This window comes from Athene cunicularia (genome assembly GCF_003259725.1).
Source record: "Athene cunicularia isolate RWA chromosome 1 unlocalized genomic scaffold, athCun1 chr1_part1, whole genome shotgun sequence".
Taxonomy (NCBI): Eukaryota; Metazoa; Chordata; class Aves; order Strigiformes; family Strigidae; genus Athene; species Athene cunicularia.
The window spans coordinates 128801167-128810786 of record NW_020799091.1 but is presented as its reverse complement, the minus strand read 5'-3'; the positions used below and the strand labels follow the sequence as shown (position 1 = coordinate 128810786).

General features: G+C 42.1%; 1 protein-coding gene across 1 annotated transcript in view; it reads left to right on the top strand.

The window, feature by feature from the left end:
- Window positions 1-448: 448 nt before the first annotated feature.
- SYN3 (synapsin III) overlaps window positions 449-9620 on the top strand; it is a 204527-nt gene continuing 195355 nt past the window's right edge. The window contains exon 1 of the mRNA XM_026852807.1: window positions 449-901. The gene's annotated coding sequence lies outside the window, so the exon portion shown is untranslated. The remainder of the gene's footprint in view (window positions 902-9620) is intronic.

The window sequence follows — 9620 nt, the reverse complement described above, 5'->3', positions numbered from 1 at the left end:
GGTCAGAAAGCAAAACAAAACAAATCAAAAACCCAAACAAAAACAAAAAACCAAAACAGCTTAGTCATTTGTTCTGGGGGAAAAACTGCCACTCTGAGATGTTTTTTTGATGTGGGCATTCAAACTCCCACAGCAGGCATGTGAAATTCCAGTCCCTGAGCAGTGACTATATAAACCTTTCTCTTTCAGGAACCAGGTACGTCCCTTGGGTGTCTGAACTGATGGGATGACAGCACAGTTGCTGAACAGAAGATATCATGATACAAAGCAGACTCTCCCATTTCCTTGTGATCTGCTTCTTTTGTCACTCCCCTATGCAGAAAGGTTTTATTCTTTTCTCATGTCTTGCATTCAGAGGCAAAGAGGCAAAGTGTTTGATGTGCTGTGGTATCCCTTTGCCTGGACAGAAATCTCTGCATCCACTGAGATGGTAACATCCAGTCACCAGGGAAATACGGTGTTGTGGGCTGGGGTTGGATGTACACCAATAAAAAGGGAATGCCATGGTTTTAGGGGGAGGAAGAAAAGAGGGACAGAATGGGAAATACAAGTGGATAATCTAAGGTTTCCTTTTCAGGGGACTTGAAAGATTAGGGTTTCTTCACCCACCTCTCTTATCAAAGGCTGCCAGTGGGGGCGAAGTCTGTGACACTGGAGACTGCACACCCTCAGCATTTTACTAAATTATTCATCCTGTTCCTGTGATAATATAGTTATAAGGAGGAGCCTAATTGAATTTACTGTCTGGCTTTGGCCAATAGGGCGATAAGGATCCAGGAGAATGGGATGACGGTGAATCCTGCTAGTGTGCTGTGAATGAGAAACAGGAGAGGCTGGCAGTTTCTGTACAGGAAGGAGAGTGAATCGGTCCAGGGGCCCCAAACTAGCAGACTAAGGAAAGGTAAGAGAATGTGCGGGAATGGTATTTGCTGGAATCATATACTGACTCTATGCTGGAAGGGTGTTCTCATTTATAGGAAAGCACTCTGCAGGCAATGTTTTCCTGCAGGGTTTGAAGGGAACAAGAAACCGTGTGGTGCACTTGCTCAGTGCATGTAGCATGTGCCTTTGTCTTTACATGTGCTGCAGGGTTTTATTACATTGCATGTTCATTGTGCGTGTTTGTACCAAGATTCTGGTGGTTTATGTGGAAAGAACAGCAGTGTATGAAGCTTATGCATTACAACAGTAATGAGAGGAATCAGAAGGGAGAAATGGGCGGTGGTGGGGAAACAGTAGTGCTTTCAGATTTGACTGAAAATAGATATGTTGAGTATCCTAGTGATCCGTTTAAAAAAAAAAAAAAAAAAAAAAGCAAGCATGTATGCATCTGTCTATGTATGTATCAGTTCTGCAGTGAGATTTCAAAATGGGAAAGAGGAGGTCAGACTAGAGCATTAGTCATGGCAGGTGGAGATAAATTGCCAGCAATCTGTGTAATCAGATTCTCTAACATGGAGAGTGTAAGTGAGTAGGAAAGTGGATTAATCCTATCTGCGAAGACAGCCAGACCAGGAAAGCAAGGGGGGAATCAGGACAGGCTATCTGACTGGTTACAAGAACTGATGATCAAACCCTCCTGTTTCCTTGCTGCTAAAGTGATAACCTATTGAGTTGCTCCCACAGATTTGATATGTCCTTTTTAATGATGTGAAAAAAGGATAAGCATCTCTGAGGATCAGGTTAGAGCCCACAAAATAATGTTAGCAGGAGCATGCCAAGCAAATTAGCTTTGCCCTTCCTTTTGTTTCACTGCCTTTGCCCTGATAACAAGTGACTGCTAAAGAGACAGCACAGGTGGGAGAAGCTGGATTACAAATGTGACAAGTGGCATTAAGCCATGTAGACAGGAAATGTTTACAGTGATGATGTGTTTATGCTTCTGCAGTTCGCATCTTTGCAAGCTTTTAAGACAAGGCTGTCCTGAGCTGGGTAACCTTAGCCCAGTCACTGACTGGAGTGGCAACTGCAGCTTGCTCTAAGGCACTAATGGATTTAGCTTCTCATACGTTTTCACCACCTCGTTCTTTTTAAGCCAGGATCCAGAGGAAAATGTTGCTGAGACAAAGATGTTGCTCACCTGTGGATACCTCATCTCAGTTGGAAATTAACTCTTATGATGAGTGCTGAGGGAGGTATGCTTTTTCTGTTTGCTCAGAAAACAATAACTAGAGGATCCCTCTGAAAGGAGCAGTAAAGCAGAAAGCCCCACAGGGAGAAGCAACAAAATAGCTTGTCTTGGATTAACCAAACCCAAATAAGTTCTTCTTCCTCCTTGACAACCATATTTCTTACATCAGGGGCCAGCTTTCCCCTAACCTAACTCCTGTCTTTCCTGTGGTTTTCTCACATAGCTTTAATATGGGAAAATACAAATGTGACTAAGAATTCCCGTCAGAGAGCACCTCCATGCTCATGTCTACCCTCTGTCCATGAGCTCTCCTGGAGTCTCTGGGATGTGCTACTGGGGGTGGGGGGCTGAGTGTGGCGCCCTGTGTCTCAGCTTGTGCATGTGCCCCAGTGCCCCAAGTGAGACCGAAGAGGCACTCACCTGGCACAGGTACAAAAAAGCTCCATCTTACAGAAGATTTGGTGATGGAAAACCCAAAGGGAACATGCTGCAGATTCCCATAGAACCGAGCCATACTCTCCTCATCTCACCTGGAACAGCTGACTGAAAATCAGGGCATATACCATAAGCTAGTGGTTTTTTGTCCCTTGGTTTCTCATGCTTTTCCTCTTCTTCAGCTCCCCTAAATTAGAAAAAAACATGGTCATAGTTGAGTTTGACTCCAATTTTCAAAGCACTTACAGAGAGAGTGAAGAAATGAAACAAAACAAGCCTGGGCATCTGAAAATAAACTCCCCAGTATAAAAAACTTCTCTGCCCCATCAACAGAGGGCATTATTTACCTACTGCAAAAGGCTGCATAGCTTCCAGGTGCAGAGGAGGAGGCTCCCCTTACTAAAAAGGGGGCAGATACTCCGTGCATCTGAAGAGTCCATCTCTCTGCATCAGAGGAAGCCATTTGCACTTGCCTGTTTCAGGATACGCTTCCTCCTTAGGAAAGGCACACAGAGGGGGTTGGCAGGAGGAGCATCCCTCTGACACTGCAGCAGCAGCCGCCTGACATTCGCTTGCAGCATTTATTACTGGTTGGGTGACTACATTGTTTGCTTTTGCCCTCAGAGTCAATAGAAAGGCTCAGAAACAGGCAAAATGCCCGTGTATTCCAAAGGAAGATTACGTCATTGCCAGAGACTGGCGCCAGAGACTGTGCTGGAAACCTCAGGTTGCTTTTACCATTAATTGCTCAGATGATTAATTCATGCAATGATATAATTTTCCTGGGTGGAGGTTAGGAGGTTATGTAGCAATGAGGAGCATGATGGGATGTAAAACTTGCTCTCCTTATTGATGTTAATGATAATTACAACAGACTATCTACAGTGTCCTCCACATCATCCTTCCTTCCCCAGAAAGAGTATCCTTTTTCTCTGGCTGTCCACGCTTCCCCTTCTTTTTTTTTTTTTTTTTTTTTTTTTTTTTTTTTTTTTGGCATGTGATATATGAGTTTCTCTTATGGGATTTGTAGTATTGCAAATTCTACCCTAAAGGACTAGTGCTCTTAAATTTTACATCTCCTTCTTAAAAAGGCTTGTTGCTTTAAATTTAACACTTAAATCAGGCTTTTTCCACCTTGGAAATCTCATTTCGCCTTCCAAAAATTCCTTTTATTTATGTCATTTACATTGCACTTTCCAGAAAAAAAAACCCAAAACTATTCTTTTTCTTTAAAAACAAAATTTAAAAAAAAAAAAAAAGAAAAGAAAAAAAAAAGTGATTTAGACCTTTAAAATACGTTGTTTAAAATATAGTTACACTTATTTTTTACATAAAACATATAATTTTTAATGTAGGCTATCTTGGCCCTGTGTAGTTGTCTTCTTTTTTTCTGTAATGCAATGAATAGATCCACTAAGCTGTCGTCTTCCTACCCCATTTTAAACTCTTACTTTCTGGGCTTAGAGTAAGACTGAACAACCCTGTGGTACATTGCAGACCAATAACCCGTCAAAGCACTTCTTGGCTGCAGAAACACTTTTGCTTGACTGCAGAACAAGTTGATAAACTCCAAAGATGCTAGAAAATATAAATTCTCCTCAGAGAAAGAAGTCAAGAAAATCAGGAGTTTTCTGATTCAAATTATCATCACAACACAAAGTTGTTGATAGCCATCGCTGTTGTGTAGTGGACAAAAAAATGGAAACATGGGATAAAAAGGTCCCTGAGGTGATGGACTGGGTGTTCCTGTCCCTGAGTCACTGTATGCACCTTCATGGGCAGCTGCCAGGGACTGTGGACATAACCTGTGGGCAGGGAAACACAGCACCCAGCTACTTTTCTGAAGGGGGCTGGACAAAACCAAATATGACAAGTTAAGAAGCATTTATTCTTTTTTATTTAGCCCTGAAGTTTTTTATTCTGCACCTTAAAGATAAGACTCAGTGCCTGTGTTTCCCTTCTGGTTGCTAAAGCATTAATGTGCTTTGGCAAGAGGAGTTGAATGGAATGTTGCACTCCAGCAGCTGAAGGCTGCCATATTTAGCTTGATGCATCTATCTAAAATAGGCCTGTGTGTAATTAATCTTGTGGGAAGGCTTTATTACTTCAGCAGTCTTGTAAAGTTTCTTTTAACAAGGGAGAGAGGAGTAGGCAAGGTAGGAGAGGTGCTGTTTTATAATAAAACTGAAAGAGGCTGACATGAAGGTTACCTTGGTTTACTCTGGGTGACCTTAGGAATTCAGCAGAGCCTTTCAGTCAGGGCTTCCCCCTCTGTTTCTCACAAGGTAAGTTTCATGTATGAGAGTTTCTTGAGGCCATTCAACATGCCAACTCCTTAGAAATGTGAGGTGTAGGAGAGGACAGTGCCTGTCAAGAGCTAGAGCTGACAATCCCTATTAATGTGCAGGCAGGTTTTTCCCAGGAAGATCCTCTGATGTCTCTGACTCTTGGTCACAGGTCATGGGCCTCTGACTTTACATGTCATGCCTCTGACTTTACAATACATGTCTGTACAGGTCTTTTGCTGAACCCCAAGGCTAGGCTGCATAATTTCTGTCCCCTCCCTAGGAAGGACCCACAGAAAGAGCAGGATAATGCCTTTAGTTACCCGGGACAGTCACAGATCTTCTGAAGTCACTAGCTGGCATCTCCTGCAAGAGTCATGCCAGTCGTGCAAGATTATCTGCCTTCTGCTGCAGTCAGAAGGAGAGATCCAAAGCCCAAACGTTTTTTATTTCAGTGAGAATCCCATTGAAGTTGATGAGAATTTTGCTTGAGCTGTAAGGGGAGGAACCAACTCTCTGCTTTCTGAGATAATTGCCAGTTAAATAAGTAGCATTGCAAGTTTTTCTCTACACTCTTTTCTGCTAACTGAACCTAATATTGGAGTTTGATAAATGTTCCAGTAAAAGTAATCAGAGGAAGATATAAGACATGAGCTTCTGCATTGCTGTGGTGTTTCATCTTACAGAAATAAAATTTTTGTGGCCAGCTTTGGTTGCCTGGAATAAATAATAACAGTAAAATGCTGTTAACTCATGATATCCAAACTTCATAATGCTCTTTCAACTGCACTGTTAGAAGTAGTCAGCCAGCAACTTTTCAGTGCAGCATCTCTCCACTGGGAGACCACGGCTCATTGGCTGTAAGACAGACTCTCGAAATGCCATCTTTGAAAATTTGTTTGGAAAAAAAAAAAAAAAGGCCAATGAATGAAGGAGATATATGATACAACAATTACATGTTACAAGAAACTTTGAAACATTTGTTGTGCTGTTTTGGAGCATTTTGGAGCATTTTAAATGGCAAAATTTCTTTGAAATGAGCAAGTGTGGTTTTCAACCTACTCTTATAAAAATTTTCAATGGAGCATTCTTCACCTGGCTCTCTGAACTGTAATTCCTCCCATACAGCTTCAGCTGAAAAGATCTTAGTGTTGCTTCTGTTCAGAAGAGCCTACACATTCAGTCCTGTTTCTGTCAGTCTGCCTTTCTTTCCATCTGCTCATTAGATGGTTGTGATCTGCTGAGGACCCTGAGGTAGTTCTGAGGTAGTTGTCCTCTGGCCTGAAAACAGAGAGGACACTAACAGGGTTTAGTTCTTAGTGAGGCATCTACAACTGCAACTTCCTCCAGAGCCTCCCATACCTTGGATTAATAGAAGAAATCGTTAGTTACCCGCACATGATGCTGTAAGACCAATACATTTTCACAGAGCAGAGTAGGTAGTGAAGAATGAGTAGACTCTTTAGTTGTTTAACCTCCAAGTGCATGTTTTTATGTTTAGTGGTAGAACATCAAGGGCTATGGGCATGTAAGAAATACTCTGATTTTTTTAAGAGACCATAAAACATGCCTGTTTCATGGTATGGTCAGGGTTAGCAGCAGAGAGAAGAGGTGAAATAATCATCAGCAGTAAATCTTTGTGAGCCTCCAAAGAGCACTTCTGAAACCCAAAATATAGTCAGGGTGTCCATTTTAACTAACAGCATGTTCTACACTTCCTCCTGGCAAAACTCATTTTTCTTTGCTAACACAGAGCACTTGTTATACTTACTAGATGGGAATACTCAGTTTCTCTAACCAGAAGGTTCATGCTGCTGCTTCATTAGTATTAAGGAACAGGTTGTGTGATGGCACAGAGATGCCAGCACAGACCAACAGTTTGATTGAAGTCTTCAGCCTCTCTGCTGCTTGCTAGCAAAGAAAGCTTGGTGGGCTGTGACTGGCAGCAACCCCAGAGGATGGGCTCTGCCATGAAGCTCAGTGATGAACAGGCAGAGGCAGGGCAGGGACAAGGCTGACAAACCAGCTGTTGTCTGCATCACTTAGTGATGTTTCTTGTTCAACCTTCAGGGTAGCACAAACTGAAAATCAGCTCAGATAAGGATTGCTGCTAGGTGCTGACTAGCCCTGCAGATGATGTGTTGGCAGCAGCTGCTGCTCCAGATCTAGCTGTCCAGAAGACAACAGCTGCTTTACAGCGTGATCATCTCAGCTCTTCTGGGAGGCTTAAACAAGTGTCTTTGTGTTGTGGTATCATATGGTCATGCAGTCCCTGCTGAAACTGGGGGATTATCACAGCTGGATGAAATGTGGATTACTTGGCTCAGGCTTCAGGGAGTTGCTGCTTTGCTCTTGCTGCAGTGGCAATGGCTTAGATACAAGGCTGGTTTGGACCACACCAATGAGTATTTACAAACTAGCCTTGGAGTTAGTTTTTCATTCAGAAAGGGTAAACACACAGCAGGAGTTGTTGGGAGAAACTACACAAGCTGCACTCCATGGGAGGCCAAGCTCAATGATCCTAGTCTTCAAATCTATTTGATTTTATTACAAATGCTTTGCAGTGCTTTAGTAGTAATTGAAGAGATCCAAAGAAATTGTCTTTCAGGAATGAGATACTAATGATGGGGAGATGAAGCAAGAAGAGAGCAAGTGATTAAGGTGATAATAGTGAAGGACCTTTATGTATTTGTTGTCATGCAGTGTATATTATTACTAGTGCTCACAATACAACCTTCTCTTTCCCTGGTTTTATATGTGGATTTCTGCAGCAGGCGGAGTAAGCAAGCAGCCGATTCAATGTGAATGATAGAGCAAGCTTCAACTTCATTGAAAGAAATCACACCTTATATAAGCACTCTACAATACACTACTTGTAACTCTATTGGATACATTAAAAAAACTACATTGTAATATCTCAGCCATTGGGTACATCCAAAAGGTCACATTATAATATCCCAGCCCCTTGTGGCATCTCTGGTATGCATAAACATCTTTCTTGCTGTGAACCTGCTTCCCTCCCAGGGCTGCCTTCCTCTCACCCCCAAGGTCATAATGTGCCCCAACTTATCTCTTTGTTCTCACAACAGTCCTTGTTATCATCAATGTACACTGGGTGTTTTCCTCTGTTTACCTCAGGTGGCTGTGACTGACTTCTGCAGGGAGCTATGGCCGACCAGCTCCTGCAGGGAGCTATGGCCTCGCTCTCTGCAAGCTGTTCTCCAACAATTCCCCCTTTTTCTTTTTGTGCAGGCTGCACAAGCATAAATTTACTAATATTTCTCATCATGCAACTATATGCTATTTTAATACTTATTATAATCAATAATATATTCCTAATCACCGCAATAAACTCTTAAAGGTACCCTATTAAGTACAAAGCATCCCATATTACCTATACTCAAAGGATATGACTAAATACTACAAAATAAACAGTAAGGAAAGTACGGAATAGCACACTTAATTAATAGAAGTACTAACATTCAGATCTGCAATTGCTAGGGAACCCTGGATACATCGAGAATTTAGAGTGCCCTTCCTCACAAACTGGAAACCCTACGTGATGCATCCATCTGTAGGTGAGGCATCCAAAGTCGCTGCAACCAGGTCCAGCCCTTAAAACAACTGGCCAAAAAAATCTGGCAACTTTCTTTGAGCAGAAACATCTGATCTCATCCTCCTGTTGGGTTCCACCTGGAGCCTGGCCAGTATTCCAGGGGGAAAACCAAGGGAGTTTCTAAATAAGGTTAAACACTTGAGTTCTTAATTCTTAATATTACTAAACAAAGAAAGTTGAATACACACATTCTTACACCATCTTATTCTTATTAATAACTATATTTTATCTAAAGCACATCTTGCATAAGTGACTAGTAAGCTTATATATGTCATTAAGAAGTTACAATTACTGTTAGCATTTTCTCTTAAAAGAATTGACAACTGTAGTGTAGTTTATTCTGTTGCAGTAGCAAACATTACCCAGACATTCTGCTTGAACGATCAGTCGAAGAGATCACAAACTGTCAGCACAGAGGCACCCACAGCACCCACAGCTGGATCCTGAGTGCTGGCTGCCTCTCACGCCTCAGGTGTGGTTGCACACACCTTGCCAGTGACCATTGGAGATGAGACCTGTGGAGACACAAGCATAACCTCTTCCCCAGGTTATTAAAGGAAATGGTCCTTCCCAGTTACCCCTTTTTAAGTTTTTGTTAACACTTGAGCTTTGCTCTGGACTTCTTGCTGATCTGGTATCTGTGATGAAAGACGACACAATACTGGTGGCACCTGTGAAACAGGGGAAATGTTTAAAATGTTCATGACATATAATGCCTTATTTAGCCTTTTGTGAGGTGTAGATTGGTATCTTGCATCTTGCCCCTTTGTTGTTATTGTTGTTGTAATAGATGCTTTAGCTTGCTAGATGTATGCTTCACAGTGGCCTGACCAGCCGGTGAATGGGGAATGCAGGTCAGATGCTTGACTCCCCACTGTATGACAGGATGCAACCAGTGCTCCAGAAAAGGTATTAACAGACACATGTACATATTTTAACATTTGAAATGCAGCTAAGTGACAACAGATTGCTATAATTCTGAGGAGGTGAGTCCCCAAGTGTCGACACCACTTCCCTTTTGAGGAGATGGAGTCTTTCTGGTATTCAGGGCAAGTTGCAGTGATGTCTTTAGCCTGATGCCTTGATAAAGAAAACTGTTTTTGTATTGCTCTGGCATTCTGGTGGAAAAAATGCATGTGTTTTACAGCAGAGC